Source organism: Entelurus aequoreus, linkage group LG03 (genome assembly GCF_033978785.1).
Source record: "Entelurus aequoreus isolate RoL-2023_Sb linkage group LG03, RoL_Eaeq_v1.1, whole genome shotgun sequence".
NCBI classification, from domain to species: domain Eukaryota; kingdom Metazoa; phylum Chordata; class Actinopteri; order Syngnathiformes; family Syngnathidae; genus Entelurus; species Entelurus aequoreus.
Window position 1 is genome coordinate 43,665,248 of NC_084733.1, and position 27,633 is coordinate 43,692,880.

A 27,633-nucleotide genomic window follows, 5' to 3' on the forward strand; every position below is an offset into this window, starting at 1 on the left:
CGAGGCTGATAAACGGGTAGACATGTACTTAAAAGTACCAGTACAGTGGAAAAACATGTTCACTTTACATGCTTATTTGTGTTTACTTGTCCATTTAACCATATCCAATTGTATTTATAATCCGCAAAATATGTAAAAATATTTTTGGTAATTTCCGTAGATTCTACATCAGTGTAGTAACGCTTCTGCGCTCTGACCATGTTATCAGATCAGTCATACTGGAAATATGCAAAAATAGGAAAGAGATGTGCTGTTTATCATTCACAATCCTTTTGTAAGATGAGAACACATATCCTTAGCTTTTTTTATGCATTCAAAATTGTAAATAAATAGCTATTAATTGAGTCAACAGAGCGACGGTCCTCTATAGTGCCCAAAAACCCTCTAAAACATCCAGAAATTGCCAACAATACTACATTTACATGTCGTGACCTGAAAATTAACCAAAATTAGTGATATTGTCGTTATAAGCGCCAACACAGCCTATTTTAGCGGCGCATTGACAGCAGTGAGCTAATGCTATCTTATGCTGTTATTGTTGACACACTAAGCCAGCAGTTGCCTCTGCTTTGTCTCAAACTTGCTAAGAGTACATTTTAGACTATAATTCATGCATCTTTTACCTGGTAGTAGACAAATGTGGCCATGGACCGAGAGGCTGGTCGACTTTGACAACCCCTGAGATGGCAAAAAAGACACCAAATGATGCTAGTGGCGTCAACTTTTTTTTAACCTTTTGTGTCGATTGAATCTTCATCTTAACGGAATTAGGTGAGCGTCTCGTCAGTCGGCATCCCAGCGAGAGGGCAGATAATACAGTGAGTGTTTGTTATATCATTATTAGTTTTTATGTTTAGCACATAGCAATGCTGCTGATGCTGTAGTGTCACAATAAAGTGGCATCCGTGTAGCACAAGGCTTCCAAAACTTATTGCTCATCCTCTTTGTGTTCGGGTTAAAAAATATAAGGTTCTGGATCATAATTCTTCCCAAAGTAATTGTTGTTGGCTCTCACAAAGTTTGCTTGATTAGCATTGTTGTAGATGGGGAGGGTATGTGTGGTTCCTAACGCTACGTCATGCGATCACATGACTGGCTTCCTCATTAACTCTCAAAATGGCTCGGGAATCTCTGAGAGATTGATACTATTTTGATCATACCTATTTATTCGTAAACTTTGGAAGTCTTTTGGTGTCATAAATCTGATATCTATGATAATTGCTTCAATATAGAGGCAACTTGTTTTTCCACGCCACTATCTTGACAAATAGTCTCCTCCAACAGCTACAAACATACTTTCAAAAAAAGGCTGTGCTGTTTTTGATGGAAAGTGATGTCTTAAATTCAGTACGTTTCCTTGAGCTTCTTCTAATTGAGAAATAGTGTTTTGATCAAACAATTGTACATAGCCACTATTATATTCCAACTGCTTCTCGCTCCTAGCACATTGAACCAAAATTAAACCCACAGCTGATGACTGTTAATGTCTTCTCAAAGGGTAGTGTGAAGTTGAACTTTGATTAATATGGCAGCGTTTTCCCAAATCATTATATTATTTTTTGCTGTATCACAACAGAAGTCATGTAAGGATACAGTTCCTATAGAGCAGGGGCCGTACTTATCTAACTTCTTAGAGTGCCATTTTACACTTAAGTCCTGAGAATTTGCGAAATTTAGTCCTACTCTCAAACTTAAGAATAAAAGCTTTTTATCAACGTTCTTAAGTCTAAGAATCACTCCTACTCTCCACGATATTTAAGAGACCTTCAGAGGTGTCTTAAGTGGTTAGGAGTTGCCAGCAGGGGATGGCACTGAGGCGAGAGAGACGTGCGCGAACGTTCAGGGAACGGAACAATGTTTTTGTTTTTTTTTGATGACGAGCAGCTGATCAAACGGTATCGTTTAGACAGAGCGGATATTATTTTTGTCACAGATTTAATACTTTTCGATTCTTTGTTGATTTCTGCATGTGGCTGCAGTGGGCTAGTATATATAGAGCCACCCACACCAGTTTCAAATTAGTTGCCTAATTAATGAATTGGAAAGAAAATGTTATGACAGTTGCGTATGTGTGTGGCCGTGAGGTGAGTGACGTCAGTGAGTGTGTGGGCGATAGAAGAGAGGGAGCGGTAGCGTGAGTCCCGGCGGGGACTAGTTTGTTTTGTATTATTTTGTAGTTTATTGTCAAAATATACACTCCCATTGTCCACTTAAATATTTCCAAGATATTTCTTTATTCTTAGACAACGGATTCTCTTCCGTGATTGGTCATTTCTATGGACACAGAAATGACGTCACCTAAAATTCCGTTTACGGCACATAGTAATGTCGTAATTCAGCTCTGAGTGTGACACTTAAGCTTCAGTCCTACACTTCGCTGAAAGTGTGAGTAAGACGCTTGATAACTAACTTTTAAGTGCAGCTTTCAGCGAAGAATTTATTTACTCTTAAGTCAACTCTTAGCAGACTTCTTGAGTAATTCTAAGAAGCTCGATAAGTACGGCCCCAGGTCTTTTTGTCAAAAAAGCTTACTAGCCGGTAGGGCTGGGCGATATGGCCTTTTAATAATATCTCGATATTTTTAGGCCATGTCACGATACACCATATATATCTCGATATTTTGCCTTAGCCTTGAATGAACACTTAATGCATATAATCACAGCAGTATGATGATTCTATGTGTCTACATTAAAACATTCTTGTTCATACTGCATTAATATATGCTCATTTTAAAACTTCACAACAACGAAATCACAACTAAGTCAATTTACCAAAACTGTATTTATTAAACAGGTATTAAGCAGTGGCACAAACATTCATGTCATTTCCAAAACAGAAAGTGCAAGATTGTCAGAGACATCTTAAAACAAGCTATTAGTGCACTTTTGTGCATGATGTGACTAAGATGACATATCAAAACAACACTAAATTAAAGTGCACTTTTTGTACAGAACGCCACTACAATAGTTTAAAACATATGAAGTGCACTTTTGTGCATGATGTCACACAAGATATTTCAATAACTGTGAAATAAAAATGAGCTGCATAAAAGGAAGCCCAATAGTGTATGTCCTTCGCTATGTGGTAGGTTACTGCGGACGTTATCTCCTTCTGTTGTTGACTTTTTTTTCCATACAGTGTTGCTTCGGCATGCTGTTGGTGTGGCACCGGCCGGAGATGTTGACATGCGGAGTTTCAAGCACTCTTCATTCTCTAGCGGGTGACTTTTCAAATGGTGCTACACATTAGCAGGGCTGCTACTTTTTGTAGCAACGCTTTTGCCGCATACTTGTAAAACATCTTCCCGCTCGAAGCCAAACCACCGCCAGACGATGGACTCCCTGCTGTTTTTCTTGGGAATTAATTCTTCCTTCATTTGTTACCACACCGCTAGCATCACAGCTAGCGGTGTGGTAGCTCACGATATAGTAATTTTCTATATCGCACAGAGACAAACCCGCGATATATCGAGTGTATTCGATATATCGCCCAGCCCTACAAGCCGGTTTATTTTGTTTATGTGATGACAGAATTTGTCTACATCGTCACACTTTTACAATGCTCTGCTCTCTGTATGGTGCACGGCTAGGACAAACACACACACATTATTGCCATTATTTTTATGAAACCAAATTAATCATTGATGTAATGATAATAGATAATAATAATGCATGTATAGCCTTTTAAATGCAGTAAACTTGTATTTCTCGTATATTTTAACATTTAATCGGAATGTAAAATTTTAAATCTCCAAGTTAAGTAAAACAAACAAACATTAACAATAAAATATACTTTGTCTGTTAGCAAAATTTTGCACTTCAAAAAATATTCACGACTAAAAGCAATAAATATGTTAAAGAGGGGGTCAAGGGGCCTCAAATATACACACAACTAAATCAATAAATAAAATGGCTAAGTAAAGTATTGACAAACAAAGTTGCATTTCAGTATTGAACATGTGGGCAGAGGTAGAGTTATATATTACCTGTACTTAACTGACACTCAAGTTAGGACATTTTTAAACAAAAGTGCAGAGTAAAAATATAAACACTATATTAACAAGTCATATGCAAAAAAAACTTAAGTCTGGCAGATTCTGAGGAACACCAAAATTACGTTTGCAATGTTTGCAGCATTTTTTTAAATTATTGTTTTATAAAAGTATTAAATGGCAGCATGTCCTTGGCGATGAAATTAACCACACTTTCTATGTCTATGTTTCACCGATTTGTTTGCATTGACCTGGTTTGTGTACCAAATGCGAAGTGAGTGTGAACTGTCGAGTGGTTATGTTTCAAGTTGGTGTGCAGGTTTATTATATTCCCGCACAATCGGAAAACTGGCTCCTCTGTGTTGATAGGCTCATCTTGTTTCAAAGGTTTAAACTGAAATATTGTCACACTGGTGCGGTAGCATTTGGTTTTGTGATCATTTTGCACTTTTTGCTCTGTGATGCTAGTGGGCCAGGGGCCCCACGTTGCTGCACATATAATTAAAGACAGTTAATGAGGACAACATAATTCACCACCTTCCTTTCATTTAGCTATGGTACAAATGTGCGAGTGCTCTAGAAGCATGCACATGGCAATTTATCAATGCTGGAAAACTTATCGACCTAATTTTTATTTATCGTTGGTTGATTGACTTACCGAATATCGGCACAGGTCTACATATGCTATCACACTGGTGAGCACATTCCCACCAGAGAGCGCGTTGGAAAATATGGCAACCACTTAAAAAGCAGACAAAAATATCCGCCATTTTGTAATTAAAAAAATTGTGTTTAAATGCAGAGTTAGAATAATTACTCGGTTATATTAACTGCTGTCTGCAAAAAAACAAACGCCATGGTCCCTTCAAGTGTTTGTATATGAGTAATAATAACATTGTACAATTATGAGTAATTTTTAACAAAGGTAGTTGCATTGTTGATAGTAACTCATTGCACCAAACGTACCAGCCTTATTGTTTGTTCTTGAAGAACTACTGTGCCTTTTGGTATTGCCATGCCTTATGAATAACACTCGTTTCCCCTTCCCTCAGCAGCTCTCCCAGCTCCCCCAAAGCACTGGAGGATGGGGTGGAGAGAGTTACAAAGAGATAAGAGAATCCCTAACCAGCTTAGGTAGGAGTATGGGTTGTTTCACAAGGAAGATGGAAGAGCTGCCATCATTTTTATTTTTGGCAGCTCTTTTGCCTCAATTGGTCACATACCTTTGATTGTCAGGCAGTGGTCAATAGCAAGTGCTTGGAGAGATGTTTGTGTGTGGCTGGTGATGCAATTCTCTAGAGTCAACACAGTTACACATGTTGAAAATGTAAAGCGCACAAACATGGGTTGTGGACGTCTTTATTCTCAGCACACATTTCTCCCTTCTCTCGTGTTCGCACTCTTGACAACAAACTACAATTGGGTTGTATTTGTTCCATACATCACACAAATGTGGGCTTCATTATTCAAGAATAAACTGCAACTGCCATATTTGGATCAGTATTGCTATTTGTATTTACTTTTCTCAGCAATTAGTTGAGGCTTGAAACACATAGTGTGGCAGTTATGTTTATATAAAACCATTTGACTTTTTAAATATTTTTAATAGTAAATTGGGGCTGTCTGTTTTTTCAAGTTTATTTGCATGCCATGAAATGCTAAACTGTTGGACAAAGAAAGAAAAACCCTATTTTGTCCTCAAATGGCTTTGTCCTTATTATCCTTTGATTTTTGTTATGATTGATTTGTTTCAGACATAAGTTGCATTAACATCACATGGGCACATTGGCGCAATTCAACATATCTGAAAAGGAGTTGGTTTTTTTTAAAGCGACGCAAAGTACCGGTAGTTTGATATAATTGTCTAAACAGGATCCACACTTTTTTGGGGATTTTGTCTATCCTTCACAATCATTATGAAAGACATGACGATGGATGTAGGTTTTTTAATGCATTGTGAATATTTAATAATAGTCCGCTTACAGTGGAGCCAATGGGAGCTCCACTATTTCGCCCTTAAAATCCAATGAATGACCATTCAAAAACCGCCAACAATTCTCCATTTACATCTCGTGACTTGAATATTGACCAAGTATTAGTGGTATTGTTATTATAAGCGCTAACGCAGACCAACTATTTATAGTGGTGCCGTGTTCACTACCATGTGTCCCTGATTACATCATCAAGTGGTCCGCAGCTGCTTCCTTGCTCCTTGTAAATTTGATTCTAGATCATAAATAATGCATCTCACCTGGACAGACTAAGTCTGAGTAGGTATTCCGACAAGTTTGTACACTTAGACAGCCATTTAGGACCCGAAAATGGCTAGAACGACGCAAAAATACGCTTGGTCCCCCCACCCCTTTACCCTTTTTATTCGTAAGGATTATGAGACATTCTTCATCTAAAAAGAAATATATGAACATCCTAGCAGTCTGCATCCTATTGACAGTAGACCCTGCACAGTAAGTGATGATTTATTATGTCTGTTGGCTCTCATGAAGTCTGCAGTGAGTAACAATCAGTGATTAAGGGGGGGAAATGAAAAACGTTGTGATGTATTTTTGAAATGAATGCGTTACGTATGCTTAAAATGAGCGAAATACGTACATCCATTCATCCATCCATTTTCTACCGCTTACTCCCTTCGGGGTCGCGGGGGGTGCTGGCGCCTATCTCAGCTACAATCGGGCGGAAGGCGGGTTAAATGTAAATATAAATGTACCCATTACATTTTATATACTTACATCATGTATATAAAACCTCAATGGAGGTTTTGGGATGTTTTTTTAAGGGCTTTGTAGGCGGGATTGCGCGGCTCCCATAGGCTCCATTGTAAGCGGACTTCTGACCGCGTTTATTTAATATTTAGAATGCAAAAAAAACAAAACAACATCCATCGTCATGTCTCTCATAATGATTGTGAACGGTAGGCAAAAAAAAAAAAAAAGTGCAGTTCTCCTTTAAAGGTCTAGTTTATCAGAAAAACAATATACTATTTTATATTCCAGTGCATGTAAAATGACCGTTTTGTCAGGTTATTGAACTGTTGGAGCCTTGTTTGAATTTTGATTAGAATTCACTTCTCTCTAGCAAATAAGGAATGTCTCCAGGGTTTCCCTTAGAATGCCAAGATACCTGTAGAGGTGGGGGCGTGGTCAATATGATGTCATGACATTATTTGCTATAATGCATATTATTCTTTAAAAAGGCAAAACATGTATACATACTCTTCTGTTATTATAGTATTTACATATATTTTTTCTTGCATATCATTTTGCTTATTTTTCAATTTTTGTTGCTTATTGTAGTATTTTGATATTTCTTAACCTTTTTTTCTAGAGATTTTCCCCAATCTTTTTAGTATCTCTTAATTAAAAACGACTGGCAACAAATCTAGCATCTATTGGTGTTATTGTAGACTGTACTCGTGTTTAGAGACTTTACATCTGTCGCTCCATGTCCGCGACGAAAAGTGAGCTGCAAAGAGCCTGACATCACATTTGCTTTGCGCTGCAAGGTGCCTTGCTCTCCATAAAAGCCACCAATGTCATCTTAAATTTTTAAGATAGCTGTCCGTGGGTATATCTCAAATAATTTAAAGTACGTCCACATCGTGGTCATACTGCCTCCGATCAAGACCGAAACCGTGCGTATGGCTTACGTCATACAACACACGGTTTCGGAAGCGCTGTTCCACTGATCAAAGTAAGTCTTTTTCCGGCTTCCAAATTTTCGGTGAATCACTTGTCAATAGTGTGCAAATAATAAACTATATATATACTGTAACTAGGGCTGGGCGATATGGCCTTTTTTTTAATATCGCGATATTTTAAGGCCATATCGCGATACACGATATATATCTCGATATTTTGCCTTAGCCTTGAATGAACACTTGATGCATATATTCACAGCAGTATGATGATTCTATGTGTCTACATTAAAACATTCTTCTTCATACTGCATTAATATATGCTACTTTTAAACTTTCATGCAGAGAAGGAAATCACAACTAAAAAAATCACTATTTTTTTCATACGGTGTTGATCTGGAAATGTTTGCCTCTGCATTTTGATGGTGTGGACGTGTGGCACCAAACGCAGATATTGACGTGCGGAGTAAGCACTCTTCATTGTCTAGCGCAGGGGTCACCAACGCGGTGCCCGCGGGCACCAGGTCGCCCGTAAGGACCAGATGAGTCGCCCGCGGGCCTGTTCTAAAAAAAAAAAAATAAATAAAAATTAAAAAAAAAAAATTTTTTTTTTTTTTTTTTTTTTTTTTGAATTAAATCTACATAGAAAAAACACAAGATACACTTTCAATCAGTGCATCAACCCAAACAACCTCCCCCATGCACACTCATCCACACAAAAGGGGTTATTTCTTTCTGCTACCAATATTCTGGTTCCCACAACATAGACAACACATCTGCAAGGGACACAGTCCCTGAAGCACACATGATTGTATAGGCTGCTGGTCCACTAACATTTTCATTAATTACTATTTTTTATGTAATTATTTTTATATTGTTTTACTTTCTTTTTTATCCAAGAAAATGTTTTTTATTTATTTATCTTATTTTATTTTATTTTTTAAAAAAGGGCCTTATCTTCAACAGACCAGGTCGTCAATGAAATTAGATTTTTTTAAAGGGTTTTTTAAACCAGGCCCAGTCCAGATAATGTCCAAGTCGGACTCAGCAACACACACCTTCATTCATGTACACAGAAAAAAATTAGGGAACACAACAGATTGCATATAATTTATAAACAAAACACTTTGCATTCCATTCGAAAGGACGTTCCCTTTAGATTTCCGATCCTTAACATTTTACATTTATCATAATTAAGCTTAAGGCCAGATTGCTGTGAAAATATGTCCAAAAGATTAAGAAGGTTCCGCAAACAATGAGGAAAAATCTTATCTTTGTGAATCAGCCTTTTCTGACATGAACTTCATCAAGAACAAACACAGAACACGCCTCACTGATGCACATCTGCAAGACTCACTCAGAGTTGCAGTGTCAAGTTACACACCAGAGTACAACACATTAGTTAACAGCATGCAATGCCAGGCTTCCCACTAACTGACAAAGAAACAGATAACAGATTTGGTGTCCAGTTCAAAGTGTGACATGATTTAAAAATTTGAGAGTTTACTTTTGTATTTTACATGAGTTATTATTTGTACAAACATGGTGCAAAGTAATTCATGATTTGTTAAAAAATGTTAGTGGCTAGCTAGTTAAAATGGGATATTGTGATTTCAGTGATCATTTGAAAATGTTCAATTTGAAAAATGTGCACTTAGAGAAAATATAAAAATAAAGTGTTGCATATTGATATTTATCTGTTTCTATATATATTTATTGTGAGAAATCATTAAGATGATCAGTGTTTCCACAAAGATAAATATCATTAATTATTAATAATAACAGAGTTAAAGGTAAATTGAGCAAATTGGCTACTTCTGGCAATTTATTTAAGTGTGTATCTAACTGGTAGCCCTTCGCATTAATCAGTACCCAAGAAGTAGCCCTTGGTTTCAAAAAGGTTGGTGACCCCTGGTCTAGCGGGTGACTTTTCAAATGATGCTACATATTAGCAGTGTAGCCGAGTGTCCTGGGTTCGCCTATACAGTGTACTTTTCTAATAAAATAATAAACGGGAGACATTAGAGCAGGTTCGGTAGCCACCGCTTCTTTAATGCCAACATCACACACTTCCTTCCACAACCACACACACCCTACGTCACAGTCCTACGGCAACAACTCTGGAGGGACAAAACTCCTCCTTACCTAACACACTCCGGTAACTTGGGACACCCTGAACTGTTTGTTACAGCAGTGCTGCTACTTTTTATAGCAACACTTTGCTCCACGCTTGACAAATTACGGTTGTCTGTTCGACATATTCCCACTTGAAGCCAAACCACCGCCAGACGATGCACCCCCTGCTGTTTTTCTTGGGAATTAATTATTCCTCCATTTGTCACCAGATTCGCACCTTCTTTCTCTTGTATTATCGCTCACACCACTCCGCTAGCATCACAGCTAACGTTAGCCATGCTGCTACCTCTCTGCTCGGCGAGTGCATATACGTATGTGACGTATGTCGTGACAGTATGTGACGTGTGTAAGAAGGTGCACTTGTTGTCTGTGAGAAGGAAAGAGCGAGGAGAGCCTGTAATGCCCGCAGCTAAAAGCAACTGCGTGAGAACGTATACTCGATATCCCGATATAGTCATTTTCTATATCGCACAGAGACAAACCCGCGATATATCGCGTATATCGATATATCGCCCAGCCCTAACCGTAACTACTTGCTAGTTAGTGTGTTATGATATTTTTTTCACATGGTTTGTGAACACACAGTGTTGACGTAGAATGAGGAAGTGTTGTGTGTCTAGGAGTGAAACACAGACAGTCGTCTGTGCACGGAGGAAATACTTGTTGGAATTGGGCCCGTTGTTAGCACAAAATGGGCAATAAAAACTAAAAAGAGCGTTAGACTTTGTGTCTTCTTTTGGATGCTACAACACATTGTATTACTGCGTTTTCCGGTCTATAGAGATTTAAGACGCACCCACAACATTTTTGAATAAAAAAAATATTTTTCCACATATTAGCCGCACCGAACTATAAGCCACAGAAATATACCTTGCGAAATTTGTTATTTACACATTGAGATTCTGTAAATGTTTATTCACATACCTTAATTGTTTCCAAACAGTGGCTATAACACGGCCGTAAAACGGCTGATCAAACAAAACAGATGTCATCGCTATGGCCCCACTAGCTGGAGAAACTAGCTCGCCAATAAGCTAAACCGACTCAATAACTCGACAGTGATGTCTTCGTGAGTTTACTGAGGAATTTGTCAAACTGAAACAATACAAAAAGAATGCCATTATAAGTTAATTACACTAACAGAGACACTTGTAAACATGTTGGCATATTAGCTAATGTAGGTTTCGGGAACCCAATATGTTGAAAGAGCCACATTGGACTAAAAGTACCCAAAAATCTGTCCGGAGCCGCGAAAACTTAAGTCTTATAATGAAGGCAATACTTGATGTACGTGCATATATTAGCCGTACTAGCCTACTATTAAAATGACTGTGTCGTAGGTGGACGCAAATCTTCGTTGACAGAAATGTTTAAATTTGAATATTTATTTGACACATTTTTACAACATTGGAGAAAATTTGTAAAACAGAGGCTTCTCAAATGGTGCGATAACTGGGTTGGAATGCCCAAAAGTATAAATGTGGTGTGTCCATGTTAAAAGAAATGGCAGGCTGTCTTCTAATGGATTTATTACATTCTTTGCAAGCTGGGTAACGTTTGCAGTGGTCTATAACGGCACATTAACAACTATCAGAAATGTAGCCAATATTACATACAGATAATGTCATGAGACATGCAAATATTCATTAAATACACAGAGGACATGGTAAAGGAAATGTAATTATCTCAAATATACCTACAAACGAGGCATAATGATGAATTATGGAAATACAGCTCGCCTAAATAGCATGTTAGCATTGATTAGCTTGCAGTCATGCACTGACCATATATGCTTGATTAGCACTCCAACAAGTCAATAACATCAACAAAGCTCACCTTTGTGCATTCACGCACAGCATAAAAAGTTTGGTGGACAAAATGAGACAAAGGAGGAGTGGCACAAAACATGTATTTCTGTGGCAAAGTCAGGAAAAGTTGTATGAGTAAACAGACTATGGTGAGTTCAAGGACTGCCAAAATTAGTAGGACAAAACGGAGCTTGCCAAATACTCTCATCAAGTGAAGCATGTTTAATATAAACAGTGGGATTTCTAAAAATTTGAAAGGTTTGTGTCGGCAACCTGCGGCTCCTCAGTGCCACCCTAGTGGCTCCGTGGAAATTTTTCAGAAATGTTTGAAAATGGAAAAAGATGGGGGCAAAATATATTTTTTGTTTTAATATGGTTTCCGTAAGACAAACATGACCCAAACCTTCCTAATTGTTAGAAAGCCCACTGTTTATAAATTATAATGATAAATGGGTTATACTTGTATAGCGCTTTTCTACCTTCAAGGTACTCAAAGCGCTTTGACAGTATTTCCACATTCACCCATTCACACACACATTCACACACTGATGACGGGAGCTGCCATGCAAGGCGCTAACCAGCAGCCATCAGGAGCAAGGGTGAAGTGTCTTACACAAAGACACAACGGACGTGACTAGGATGGTAGAAGGTGGGGATTGAACCCCAGTAACCAGCAACACTCCGATTGCTGACACGGCCACTCTACCAACTTCGCCACGCCGTCCCAATATGTTTGTGTTCATACTTCACTAATGAGTTCTTGGCAAGCGCCGTTTTGTCCTAATTTCTGCGGTCAATGAATGCACCGTAGTTGGGTGGCCTGTGACGCAGCAGTTTGTTTACATCAGGGGTGCCTATTAGATCGATCGCAAGCTACCGATCGATTGGTGAAGGTGTGTCACTCGCTCGCGAGGCATTAAAAAAAAAATAGACCTGAAAATGACTGATCATCAATTTTCACTACAACGTCACTTTCGTTACTTGGTTGACATTCACGCTACTCGAGGATCTTGCCCGATGACGTTGGCTGCTGCGAGCTTATGAAGAATACGACCGTCAGGAACGCGAAAAGCACTTTTTATTTCAACAGACTCTCTCTTTGTACCGGCTGTCAAAAGTGTAAAGACCGACCGCACAGTTCTTGTTTTCACAATAAATGTGCTGCTCCAGATTTTGACAATCTAATTGTGTCAATGTAAAAAAATAATATGCACCATCTCTGTCAAACGATGTAGTGCTGAATTATGTAGAGTATTATTGAAGCGGATGAATGTCTCACTTTGGCAGATGTTTTGTCCTTGGTAAGCGTGTGCCAATGTGCCCTAATGCAGTGGTTCTCAAATGGGGGTACGCGTACCCCTGGGGGTACTTGAAGGTATGCCAAGGGGTATGTGAGATTTTTTTAAAATATTCTAAAAATAGCAACAATTCAAAAATCCTTTATAAATATATTTATTGAATAATACTTCAACAAAATATGAATGTAAGTTCATAAACTGAACATCAAATCAAGTAGGCTATTCCATTCATTACCATAAACGCAGAGTTTCCCCCATGCCATGATGGTTTGACCCTCACTAAAATGTCTGTCAAAAAGAACTGTGAAAAGAAATGCAACAATGCAATATTCAGTGTTGACAGCTAGATTTTTTTGTGGACATGTTTCATAAATATTGATGTTAAAGATTTTTTTTTTTTTGTGAAGAAATGTTTAGAACAGGGGTCACCAACGCGGTGCCCGCGGGCACCAGGTAGCCCGTAAGGACCAGATGAGTCGCCCGCTGGCCTGTTCTGAAAATAGCTCAAATAGCAGCACTTACCAGTGAGCTGCCTCTATTTTTTTTAATTTTATTTATTTACTAGCAAGCTGGTCTCGCTTTGCCCGACATTTTTAATTCTGAGAGACAAAACTCAAATAAAATTTGAAAATCCAAGAAAATATTTTAAAGACTTGGTCTTCACTTGTTTAAATAAATTCATTATTTTTTTTACTTTGCTTCTTATAACTTTCAGAAAGACAATTTTAGAGAAAAAATACAACCTTAAAAAGGATTTTAGGATTTTTAAACACATATACCTTTTAAATTCCTTCCTCTTCTTTCCTGACAATTTAAATCAATGTTCGAGTAAATTTATTTTTTTTATTGTAAAGAATAATAAATTCATTTTAATTTAATTCTTCATTTTAGCTTCTGTTTTTTCGACGAAGAATATTTGTGAAATATTTCTTCAAACTTATTATGATTAAAATTCAAAAAAACTATTTTGGCAAATCTAGAAAATCTGTAGAATCAAATTTAAATCTTATTTCAAAGTCTTTTGAATTTCTTTTAAAATTTTTGTTCTGGAAAATCTAGAAGAAATAATGATTTGTCTTTGTTAGAAATATAGCTTGGTCCAATTTGTTATATATTCTAACAAAGTGTAGATTGGATTTTAACCTATTTAAAACATGTCATCAAAATTCTAAAATTAATCTTAATCAGGAAAAATTACTAATGATGTTCCATAAATTATTTTTTTAATTTTTTCAAAAAGATTTGAATTAGCTAGTTTTTCTCTTCTTTTTTTCGGTTGAATTTTGAATTTTAAAGAGTCGAAATTGAAGATAAACTATGTTTCAAAATGTAATTGTCATTTTTTTCGTGTTTTTTTTGGTGTAGAAATCTTTATTTAGAATTGAATCACTTGTTTATTTTTCAACAAGTTTTTAGTTATTTTTATATCTTTTTTTCCAAATAGTTCAAGAAAGACCACTACAAATGAGCAATATTATGCACTGTAATACAATTTAATAAATCAGAAACTGATGACATAGTGCTGTATTTTACTTCTTTATCTCTTTTTTTCAACCAAAAATGCTTTGCTCTGATTACGGGGTACTTGAATTAAAAAAAATTTCACAGGGGGTACATCACTGAAAAAAGGTTGAGAACCACTGCCCTAATGGAATGTGCTTTGTAAGGATGCTGAAAAAAATCTAATTACATCCGAATCATGATTCTTATTCATTACAATTCTGAACCAAGCTCACACTCTAGCCCAAGGGAGAATATCATCATCAATCTTTATTGCAGACCTTAAGATCCATTAAACATATAAAAACAGAATACAAACCATTAAAAACAAAACAATAAAACATAAAAACAATAAAACATAAAGCCCAAATTAGGGCTGGGCGATATGGCCTTTTTTAGATATCTCAATATTTTTAGGCCATATCGCGATACACGATATATATCTCGATATTTTGCCTTAGCCTTGAATGAACACTTGATGCATATAATCACAGCAGTATGATGATTCTATGTGCCTACATTAAAACATTCTTGTTCATACTGCATTAATATATGCTCATTTTAAACTTTCATGCAGAGAGGGAAATCATAACTAAGTCAATTTAGCAAAACTGTATTTATTAAACAGTTACCGGTATTAAGCAGTGGCACAAACATTCATGTCATTTCCAAAACAGAAAGTGCAAGATTGTCAGAGACATTTTAAAACATGCTATAAGTGCACTTTAGTGTATGATGACACACAAGATATTTCAATAAGTGTCACATAAAAAGGAGCTGCATATCAAATAGTATATGTCCTATGGTGTTGATGTGGAAATAGTTGTTTCGGCATTTAGTTGGTGTGGCACCGAACGGAGATGTTGACATGATGTAAAGACATATTCCCACTTGAAGCCAAACCACCGTCAGACAATGGACCCTGTGCTGTTTTTCTTGGGAATTAATTATTCCTCCATTTGTTACCAGATTCGCACCTTCTTTCTCTCGTATTACCACTCAAACCACACTGTTAGCTGTTAGCATCACAGCTAACGTTACCATGTCGCTACCTCTCGCTCCGCGGGAGCGTGTGGCGTTGCTCACGTGACAGTATGTGACGTATGTAAGGTTTAAAGTCTCTGTGAGAAGGAGAGACAGGAAAGAGGGAGCATGCAATTTAATGCCCTGCAGCTAAAAGCAACTGCGTGAGAACGTATACTCGAATATCACGATATAGTCATTTTCTATATCGCACAGAGACAAACCCTCGATATATCGCCCAGCCCTAGCCCAAATGTCAGTTTCTGACATACAAACATGTGTGCCAATGGTTCCACAGTCCAGATGAGTACCTAACAGTCGAAGAATGCATGACATTTTACAGTGATCAATTTGTTAAAGGTTTGTTAGGTATACTTTTAACTTTTTTTTCCCATTTAAGTATTATCTTGATATTATTTATATTTATTAAACATGTTTGCTACATGTGTTTCGACAAGCAAATAAAATAAATAAATAATAAATAAAAGAAAGCAAATGTCAGCGAAACCTAAAAGAGTAGCTTTTACAAAGAAGGCAACAATCCTAAATGAAGCTTTCAGCACATACACAATGTTGACATCTATCAAAAAGATAAAGGTGGCGAAATCATGCCGCTTTAGGTTAAATTAACAAGAGGAAAGCTTTTCTGCTCACATTTTGTAAATTCAAGCAAATTTCAATACATGAACAGTAACCAACATTTTAACAGAAAAATTTCCTGCTAAATAAAGTTCCATGACCCAGTGTTCTGTCGATTTCTGCTACCAGTCGATGTAATGCAGTATCTGTTCTCCACTCTGGCGTCGCTGATGACAGACAGTGTCCCAGGTGTGCGGAAGCATATATGCCCCGTCATCCCTGTGATGGTTTTGGCCCCTTGCTTTCTCATTTCCATAGCCTCCTTCATCCATCTCTTGCATGTGTTTGTTTCTGATGAAATGACTTCTCCTTGGCATGCCAGATGAGTGTTGTGTCACAATTCATATTGTTGTGTTTTGGGAGTCAGCCAATTTGCTCCACTGTCACTTCCAATGTGGCCGTCGCATCTTTTGTAACTTGAAGTTGTGTCGGTTTTAAATTATTGTGTTGCGTCGTTATGTATTTGTATTTGTGCTTTAGCTGGAAGATGTTGTGTTGTAATCAATCATATTGTCTTGTGGCGTTTGCTCCGACATTTTGTTTTGATGACGGCACAGACGGGCAAAACAGACTTTGTTTATCATCCTTATTTTTAAAAGTGTTAAACTTCATATGAATTCTGCCGTTTTTAAATACAATGTTCTCCCTTTTTTAATATAGATAAAATAGATTGATTCAACCTTAAAAACGATCTTGGATCGATACCTATCTTCCCGAAGGCAAATTTGCCGAGCACAGATTGATATACTTTAGGAATATACATCGATCTATCGATGTATCGATCAATCGTTACATCCCTACTTTATATAATTACCATGCACTTTTGTTTAAAAAGGTTCTAACTTGATTGTAAGTTAATTTATGTACAAGTCTATCTGTGCCTACATGTTTAAAATTGAAGTGCAACTTTGTTTGTCAATACTTTATTTAGCCATTTTATTTATTTTTTTCGGTTGTGTATAGTGTATTGTAGAGCCCCCAACCCCCTCCTTAACATATTTTATTGCTTTTGGTTGTGATTATGGTTCAACTTCAAAAGTTTGCTAATTATATATACTGTATATATATACACTACCGTTCAAAAGTTTGGGGTCACCCAAACAATTTTGTGGAATAGCCTTCATTTCTAAGAACAAGAATAGACTGTCGAGTTTCAGATGAAAGTTCTCTTTTTCTGGCCATTTTGAGCGTTTAATTGACCCCACAAATGTGATGCTCCAGAAACTCAATCTGCTCAAAGGAAGGTCAGTTTTGTAGCTTCTGTAACGAGCTAAACTGTTTTCAGATGTGTGAACATGATTGCACAAGGGTTTTCTAATCATCTATTAGCCTTCTGAGCCAATGAGCAAACACATTGTACCATTAGAACACTGAAGTGATAGTTGCTGGAAATGGGCCTCTATACACCTATGTAGATATTGCACCAAAAACCAGACATTTGCAGCTAGAATAGTCATTTACCACATTAGCAATGTATAGAGTGTATTTCTTTAAAGTTAAGACTAGTTTAAAGTTATCTTCATTGAAAAGTACAGTGCTTTTCCTTAAAAAATAAGGACATTTCAGTGTGACCCCAAACTTTTGAACGGTAGTGTATATATATATATATATATATATATATATATATATATATATATATATATATATATATATATATTAATTGAAAAAATACACACCCATTATTACTATGTATTATCATTACATTAGTGGGTAATTTTGTCTCAAAAAATAATGGCAATATTGTTTATCTGCAATTATTTGTATGTCACTATATCGTTGAGCAAAATTCGTTGTCGGCCCAGGCCTAGACTGGACTATCAAAGCAAACCTGACGGTGGTGTGGCAATATTACAAACAAATCGCATGGCAAAATCCAAACTTTGCAATATCTGTCTTTCGAGGGGTGGGACGTAAGCAACTTGACAAAGCAATTGAAAGCACGATGAAGTTACCATGGCTAAAGCTAACGTGGCCGGACAAAAACAACAAACCCTGACAGCGGAAAGAAAAGTTTTCACGAGAAACACAAAATGGAGTCAGCATTTGCTGTAAAATAGTGGAATTCATATTATTGGGTAAGGCTGGGCGATATGGCTGAAAACTGTATCACAATATAATTTGTTTATATTGATCGATATCGATAATTTATATTTTTTATGGCCTATGGAAAATATTGACCAGGAGAATAAACGATTTAATGCTAATATTTTCATTTAAAATATCGGGACAAAAGGTAGAAAATGAATGGATGGGATGGATATAACCTTCCTTTGATTATAATCTCCTCAGCTATCAAGGCAGAAAGGATAGGAAATGTTAACATAACCATGGAAAACAATCAATGTAAACATTTTAAAATCACAATGCACACTTAATAACCTCTTTAAATTAAGGTTCAAGATTAAGGAATCTGTAAAAAATGCCTAATAAAGTGTAACACAAAAAGTGCAAAGTATGAAAATTTAACCTTTCCAGTTTTATCCACAATTTATTCGCTCTCTGCAGCACTCCTCTTTAGTTTCAAAAGCGGGACAGCGAGATGACGCAGCCAAACGTGATACTTGATACTGTTGCACGATTGGCTGTTTAGCGTGTGCCTCCCATTGCTCACCAACCACTTCCTGTTTTGCAGCCTAGGCATGCTTCATTCTTTCCAGTTTGTTCTGACAAAAAAAAATATATATATATGTACCGTAATTTCCGGACTATAAGCCGCACCTGACTATAAGCCGCACCAGCTAAATTTAGGGGAAAATACAGATTGCTCCATATATAAGCCGCACCCGACTATAAGCCGCAGGGTTTTGATGTGTAATTAGCGTAGTATATAGGGGTTCCTGCTACCACGGAGGGGATTGTCGGGACAGAGATGACTGTTTGGGAACGCAAAGCGTCCCATTTATTAACAATAAATCTTTCAATCATTCAATCAAACTTTCACATCTTTGACATGGCGAACAGCATTCGTGCAGAGTACAAATAATACAACGGTGCAAAGTAATACAAAGTGCTCGCCTGTACGTTATCAAAATAACCAGCCTACCGGTATATGAAAAGTCAGTCTTTAATCATTGTGTCATCGTCTTCCTCCTGCGTACTAAAACCACCGAAATCCTCTTCGTCAGTGTCGGAGAAGAACAGGCTGTAAATAAGCCGCACCCTTGTATAAGCCGCAGGGACCAGAACGAGGGGAAAAAGTAGCGGCTTATAGTCCGGAAATTACGGTATATATGTGTGCGTATATATATATATATATATGTATATATGTGTGTGTATATATATATATATATATATATATATATATATATATATATATATATATATATATATATATATATATATATATATACACACGTTCAAAAGTTTGGGGTCACATTGAAATGTCCTTATTTTTGAAGGAAAAGCACTGTGTATATATATATATATATATTAGGGGTGTAACGGTACACAAAAATTTCGGTTCGGTACGTACCTTGGTTTAGAGGTCAGGGTTCGGTTCATTTTCGGTACGGTAAGAAAACAACAAAATATAAATGTTTTGGTTATTTATTTACCAAATTTGTAAACAATGGCTTTATCCTTTTAACATTGGGAACACTAATAATTCTGCCTATGTTAATCAACATTAAACTGCCTCAAGTTGTTGCTCAGATTAAATAAAATGACAAAACTTTTCTTCTACATTTAAAAAGTGCAACATTAAACAGTTTCAAGTCAACTCATCATGCTTAATTTATTACAGCATTTGGGAAGCCTGTGGTTGATTTTTATTATATAAATGTTATATTTTTATCAACATGTGATAGAAGGGACCGACTCAAATCGAAACCATTTTTTGCATACGGAATTTCTGTGTAGGAAATGCCTTCCAGAGCATCTGAAAAATGGTAAAATCTCTCCAATGTCAGGTGGCGATGCCCCCTGAATCCCCAAAAGGGGCCTCTTTCACCCCCAGCTGATATTTTTTAATTCCTCCTTTTTTTTGTTATTTTTACCTCACTGGGATCCCTGTCAAAGAAACGAACCTTGGCCAAGATGATTGATGTAATAGCTGGCCTGTACGGTTTAGCCTAGCCTAGATCCCTCTGCACCCTCTTGCAGCACTTTCTCTACCTCAGGTATTAAAGTCCATAAAGCACCGCTGCCGATGTCTCAAACCAACTTATGATAGTTTATGCATTTTGGTCAAAGCTGAGACGGAGGCTTACGAAAACAATAACAATCACAAGATGACTTAGACATGTAAATAGATCAGAGGAGAGAGGGGCACCTGCGTCCACTCACACCGCCTTCTTGCTAATTTTTAATACGAGAACTAGTATTAATGATTAATACTTTGTCAATATGGTGACAAAGTATACTGATCTTTGTGTTTTAAGAAGCAGAGTTATGATGCTTTCTACTCTACGGAGTTGTAACGGACACAGACAGTCCTGTTATAGCTTCCTGTGTTAATGAGCAAAATCGTAACAGGTAGAGCTTAATCTAACCGTGGTGATCCAAATATTGTGCCACAATAAATAAAATACGTTATGGGATGGAGCAGTTTATGAAAAAAATGTTGTTCGGAATTAAAAACAAATTCTCAGTTTATAGTGGTTATGTAGGGTCCTGTATTTTCCGCATTAACGCAATCACAGAATTGGCCTATAAAAACGGAATGTACTATTAAACGCAGAAAGTTGCGGAACTTGACAAAATGTGATTAATACTGGCATCATGAGGATAATTAATTTTTGTATGGGGAAATCGTGGTAACGGGGACTGTGCACTCAACTTCATTGAGCCAGGCCAGCAATCTAGCAGAGCAGCCCAGCACCCTTCTCGGGCCAGCCCTCCGCCTGCCTCCAGAACACTGTCACTCAAACCTGAAATTGGCCACCTCAAACACGTGAGGAAAAAAAACTACCAAACAAACTCCAAAATAAAGAGCCGAAGAGTCAAGTGGTATGCTTTTAACAGGCGGATAGCAGTTAACTATGTTTGACCATGCACAGTCTGGAGCCACTCCCCTAAATTAATAATTCTCACATCTATTTTGGCAATTAAACTACCGTAATTTCCGAACTGTAAGCCGCACCTGACTATAAGCCGCACCAGCTAAATTTAGGGGAAAATACAGATTGCTCCATATATAAGCCGCAGGGTTTTGATGTGTAATTACCGTAGTATATAGGGGTTCCTGCTACCACGGAGGGGATTGTCGGGACAGAGATGACCGTTTGGGAACGCAAAGCGTCCCATTTATTAACAATAAATCTTACAATCATTCAATCAAACTTTCACATCTTTGACATGGCGAACAGCATTCGTGCAGAGTACAAATAATACAACGGTGCAAAGTAATACAAAGTGCTCGCCTGTACGTTATCAAAATAACCAGCCTACCGGTATATGAAAAGTCAGTCTTTAATCATTGTGTCATCGTCTTCCTCCTGCGTACTAAAACCACCGAAATCCTCTTCGTCGGTGTCGTAGAAGAACAGGCCGTAAATAAGCCGCACCCTTGTATAAGCCGCAGGGACCAGAACGAGGGGAAAAAGTAGCGGCTTATAGTCCGGAAATTACGGTACCTTTCTTACAAGTAGAAGATCACAGAAGGTCAAGGCCACACATTTTACACACAGAGTAACAGCAAGCAGAAGCAAACAAGAAGGCATGCTAATCGCTAAGCTAGCTGCTAAACTACACAAGACAAAGGGTCCTTGTAAACTTTAAGAAGTGTAGCTGGAACAATGTCACAGTAGAAAGTATGCAGTTATTAACAGGAAATTAACAAGTAGTTATTAGGAGTCCAGAGAGACGATGATATAGCCACAGCTGTTCTCTTTTGTTGTGTTGCGGCCATGTGTACATGTGAGTGGAGGACAGAAGGATCCATAACCCACCCGGTGGTTTCAATACCAAAGGCGTCAGATCGATACTAAAAAAATTAGATCTTCATTTTTATTAAATGCCTTTTTTTTCTTTTTGTTTGTTTACAAATTCAGTGAATAAGTCACCGGACAAAGGTAGACTTAAAAACATTTGTCCTCTGTTTAATCAATGGTAACTGGACTACTTTGTTGATTATAATGGTTGACCGTTACTACAAAATGTTTTTTCAATTTATTGAAGACATTTGACCTTAAATCCAAAAGGCCTCTTCAGGTATGAATTTAAAATCTGAAATTAATAAAGGTAAAAAATCGTCAACAATGAAGAAGTTCAGTTGCTTTCAGACTTTGATGATGTCTTGAGAATTACAGACATTTGTTTCATGCGGTTTTCAATCAATCAAAGATTATTTATATAGCCCTTAACCACAAATGTCTCAATGGGCTGCACAAACCACAAGGACATTCTCCGATCTGATCTATTTTCCGTTTGAAGGTTCGCTTAGAACCACACTTCTTTTTTATCACTGTTTAGCTTTTCACAGTTTTTTGTGCATTCAAAAAAGACAATATTTTTACGTCGACAATTGCTGCACCATGAATCCCTTTTTTAAATAAGATATAACTTTGGAAACAAAGTATTTTAGTATTGCATTGCCTTTGTGCATTGTGCTTGGCCTGAATGTCCACTTCGTACCATATTCTCTCAGCCCTTAAGATAGACATGTGATAAATCCATGAGGTGCCTTGCCTCTAAAAGAGTAGCTACTATGCAAAACATTTTTTTCTTACCAATTGGTATCTGTTTTTGTGTAATTGCGATCTGTATTAGTCCCGAAAATTTGGAAAAAGAAGCTATGAAGACACGGTGGAGATATTTATAAAACAACCTTGCCTTCCTTCATACTTCCTCCAAACGAGATGTTTGAAATTTGCCCAATTTGTAAGGTTTTACCCATTGGTGACGCCAGCGGATAACTTATAAGGTAAAGTTTTACCCAAACAGCCTCAGTCCGCCACGTTGTAGTCAATAAGTTCCTTCTTTTTCTCTATCCTCTTGTTGTGAGACAGACTGGCTCGTACATTGACATGCATACTCTGCCTTTGCCATTTGTAATACAAAGTAGCATATAGTTTAAACTTATATCTGTCAGTAAACTCGATATGGAAGCACAAAAAACTACAACGTGGCTGACGGGGAGAAGACACAGTCGAAGTGGAGGCATGTAAATAAAACCGCCCACAAAACGGCGCTTCCTGAAGAGACGGTCAGAGAACGAATTAAAGATGCTTTTTTAAAGATAATCCATGCAAAACTTTGACCAAAGAACATTTTATTTTTCACTAAAGAAGGGTTCGGTGAATGCGCATATGAAACTGGTGGGGTTCGGTACCTCCAACAAGGTTAAGAACCACTGTCTTGGAAGGAGGAAGGAAAGGGGTTTAATAGCTCATGGAGTGTTGCGGGGGAGAACAAAGAACACAACAAATAAGCGGCGTTTGGTCATTTAAACGTGAAAAAAATTATATCGATATTACGATATTTTCTTAATTCATATCTTGTTTAAAAATATAACGGTGCTGCTCACTCGGTGTGTGACGTGTCAAATGTTTAGCTACTCCTCTGTTCAAATGTGCCTCTCCCCATAGCCTGTGCTGACCAACCTCGTGCAGCAGCTAGGTGGCTGAAGAGTAGTTTCAAACTAAACAGCCAGTGGCCTTCACTGCAGTGAAGCTCCATCTATCTCCGTGAGGCTATAACCTAACGTTAATAAACAAAATGAACGAAAACTACTTTGACATAGTAACGACTAACTAATTACTTTATAAGAATAAACAACACATCACGTTACTACTTACAACCAAAATAATCTGAGTACTCAACACTGATTATCCAACCATAAAACACTTAAGCAACTTTAAGCACTGTGCACTAGGGCTGGGCGATAAATCGATATACGCGATATATCGCGGGTTTGTCTCTGTGCGATATGACGTGAAATACTGTCACGTCATACGTCACATACGTATACGCCCTCGCAGAGCACAGAGGTAGCGGCATGGGTAACGTTAGCTGTGATGCGAGTGGTAATACGAAAGAAAGAAGGTGCGAATCTGGTAACAAATGAAGGAAGAATGAATTCCCAAGAAAAACAGCAGGGGGTCCATCGTCTGGCGGTGGTTTGGCTTCAAGTGGGAATATGTCGAACAGACAACCGTAATTTGTCAAGTGTGGGGCATAAGCGTTTCTACAAAAAGTAGCATTATTGCTAATATGTAGCATCATTTGAAAAGTCACCTGCTAGACAATGAAGAGTGCTTACTCCGCATGTCAACATCTCCATTCGGTGCAACACCATCAAAATGCCCAGGCAAACATTTCCACATCAACACCGTATGAAAAAAAGAGTCAACAACAAAAGGAGATCATGTCCGCAGTAACCTACCACATAGCGAAGGACAAACACTATTTGAGCTAATTTTTATTTGACACTTATTGAAATATCTTGTGTGACATCATGTTTTAAACTATTGTAGTGGCGTTGTGTACAAAAAGTGCACTTTAATTTAGTGTTGTTTTGATATGTCATCTTAGTGACACCATGCACAAAAGTGCACTAATAGCTTGTGTTAAAATGTCTCTGACAATCTTGCACTTTCTGTTTTGGAAATGACATGAATGTTTGTGCCACTGCTTAATAACAGTTTAATAAATACAGTTTTGGTAAATTGACTTAGATGTGATTTCCTTCTCTGCCTGAAAGTTTAAAATGAGCATATATTAATGCAGTATGAACAAGAATGTTTTAATGTAGACACATAGAATCATCATACTGCTGTGATTCTATGCATTAAGTGTTAATTCAAGGCTAAGGCAAAATATCGAGATATATATCGTGTATCGCGATATGCCCTAAAAATATTGAGATATTAAAAAAAGGCCATATCGCCCAGCCCTACTGTGCACGTTTTGTTCAAGATACCGGTATATACCGTATGTTGCCATTCGGCCTAAAAATACCAGGATATCCAGTTTTGGTCCACATTGTCCAGCCCTATGCATTGTATAATTTGTACAATAGGCTATGAGGCTAATACAGTATAATCTTTAAAAAGGCTAAAATAAATTGTAACACAGGTCCTATACCAGTGGCAGTTGTTGGTCTTTTTAGTAGGGAAAGCTCATTTTCACCTACTCCCTAAACACAAGTGCAGTCTCCAACAACAAATAAAATATATACAAAGGTTTTACAAAGGAAAGGCCACTTACAGGATTGTAAAATTCTCCATATCAACTCAGAAGAATAGAATGAAACTTGATTCGCTCATTTTGTTGTCATTCGAAAAGGCATGCAGCCTCAGACAGCTCATTCAATTATCATGCGGTAGCCCGGTTCCCACTTCTCATTCACTTCTAGAGACACTTGGCATCTGTGGGCAGGACAAAGCTGAGCATTCATCCAATGATTGTCTAGCTTGGCTGCAGTGGAACAAACCACTTTATGCTCCAAATGAATCAGAAGACAATCTCGTTAGCTGTCTCAAAAGTAGCTGATTCTGAACAAAAGTTTAAATCATTGTAGGGCATATCTAGTGAATGAAATGTAAACACAAACATACTGTACATATTTGACCACTTTTTAAAATATATTTTAGGGGAAGCTCTCGTCTTACAAAAATCGCGACTGATCTCCAAGGTAAACAGCCTCTGGCATGTTAGACCCAGGCAATATTTGCGCATTGCACATGTTGTACATCGTTGTCCGCGAGCGTATCTCAGATATATTCAAGTACATCCATATCGCAGACATGCTGCCTGCCTCCGCTCCAGGTTTCCACTTCCGGGAACAAGTCACATGTCGGAATACAAGCAATAACTCAAATTTGTTTTCACGTAAAAAAAACATTTGTTAGGTGTGGCAGTGACTAGAGACCTGTCAGCAAACGCTATCTTGCTTCAGAGCAACTTTATGGATTATTAGAATTCTTTAAAATGTTCACTTATTTGAGTGGATTAATATTGGCCTGTGGATTATTGGATCAATGATGAGTTGTGAGTAAAGCTCAAACTGACACTAACTCTCATTAGCGTGCGTGACTTTCAGGGACTTTTGAGGAGGAAATATTGTTGTTACAAACTTTTGTGTGGTGTTGCTTGCTTGTTTGTGATTGTTCCAAGTTAATTATCAGATCCCACCCATGTCTTGTTTATGCGTAGCAACGGCACCTGAAGTGAATGTGACAGCGTGTCATATTTACGATGGTCAGCTGGATTAAAAACAATACTGATAGTATTATTGTATTATTTGTCTAAAATCTTATCACTCCTCTTAGACCAGGGGTCAGCAACCCGCGGCTCCGGAGCCGCATGCGGCTCTTTGACCACTCTGATGCGGCTCAACTGCATACTTGCCAACCTTCCCGATTTACCCGGGAGACTTCCGGATTTCCGTGCCTCTCCCAGTAATCTCCCGGGGCAATTATTTTCAGATTTTCACCCTGTCAAATACAATAAGGGGATGCTGTGATGACACAGCTTTTAGCGCCCTCTACAGCCAACAGTATCAACGTGCCAGTCCAGGTACATGTTGTATGCAGCTTCTGCCTGCACACATATGTGACAGCAAGGCATACTTGTTCCACAGCCATACAGGTTACACTAACGGTAGCGATATAAACAACTTTAACACTCTTACTAATTTGCGCCACACTGTGAACCCACACCAAACAAGAATGACAAACACATTTCGGGAGAACATCCGCACTGTAACACAACATAAACACAACAGAACAAATACCCAGAATCCCATGCATCCCTAACTCTTCCGGGCTACATTATACACCCCCGCTACCACCAAACCCCGCCCACCTCAACCGACGCACGGAGGGAGGGGGGGGTTGATGTGTGGGAGGCAGGGTTGGGGGGGGCGTGGTTTGGTGGGCGGGGGTGTATAATGTAGCCCGGAAGAGTTAGGGATGCATGGGATTCTGGGTATTTGTTCTGTTGTGTTTATGTTGTGTTACAGTGCGGATGTTCTCCCGAAATGTGTTTGTCATTCTTGTTTGGTGTGGGTTCCCAGTGTGGCGCATATTAGTAAGCGAGTTAAAGTTGTTTATCTCCACCGTCAGTGTAACCTGTATGGCTGTGGACCAAGTATGCCTTGCTGTCACGTACGTGTGCAAGCTGAAGCAGCATACAACATGTACATGGATTGGCACGTTGTCAATGCTGGTTGAAGAGGGCACTATTATTGTTGATAGGGTGAAAATAAGCAGACATTCGAGAGAAAAGTGGACTTAAATTTCGGGGATCTCCCGGTAAAATCGGGAGGTTTGGCAAGTATGACGCTGTCAAGCGCCATTCATATAAAACTTGTGGTCCGCACTAACATAACATTTTCATGTTAAGATGCGGGCTGCGTGTTTGAAACCCCTGGTTTATACATAGCACAAAGCAAAAAAAAACTTTGTATGTAGTGTTATTTCATTTGAAATTTCAAAAGAGTTTTGTGGCTCCCATTGTTTTCTTTAATTTGTGAAACTGGTCAAAATGGCTCTTTGAGTGGTAAAGGTTGCCGACCTCTGTCTTAGACCGATCCAATTAGGTACGGTTACCAAAAAATACAGATACTCTATATAAATCCTTATAAATGGTTGTCCTTTACAGTTTCCACAAAGTAAGGTTACATTTTTTTAGTCAGTACAAATC

At 37.8% G+C, this 27,633-nt stretch overlaps 1 protein-coding gene across 3 annotated transcripts in view; it reads left to right on the forward strand.

Annotated features, from left to right (window-relative positions):
• Positions 1-27,633, forward strand: part of LOC133646481 (SR-related and CTD-associated factor 8-like) — an 89,615-nt gene that overhangs the window by 17,773 nt on the left and 44,209 nt on the right. The window contains exon 3 of one of the 3 annotated variants that reach the window (XM_062041875.1): positions 5,044-5,125. The exons of 1 other annotated variant lie outside the window; for it this stretch is intronic. The gene's annotated coding sequence lies outside the window, so the exon portion shown is untranslated. The remainder of the gene's footprint in view (positions 1-5,043; positions 5,126-27,633) is intronic. One more of the 3 variants, XM_062041876.1, reaches the window with a different exon arrangement.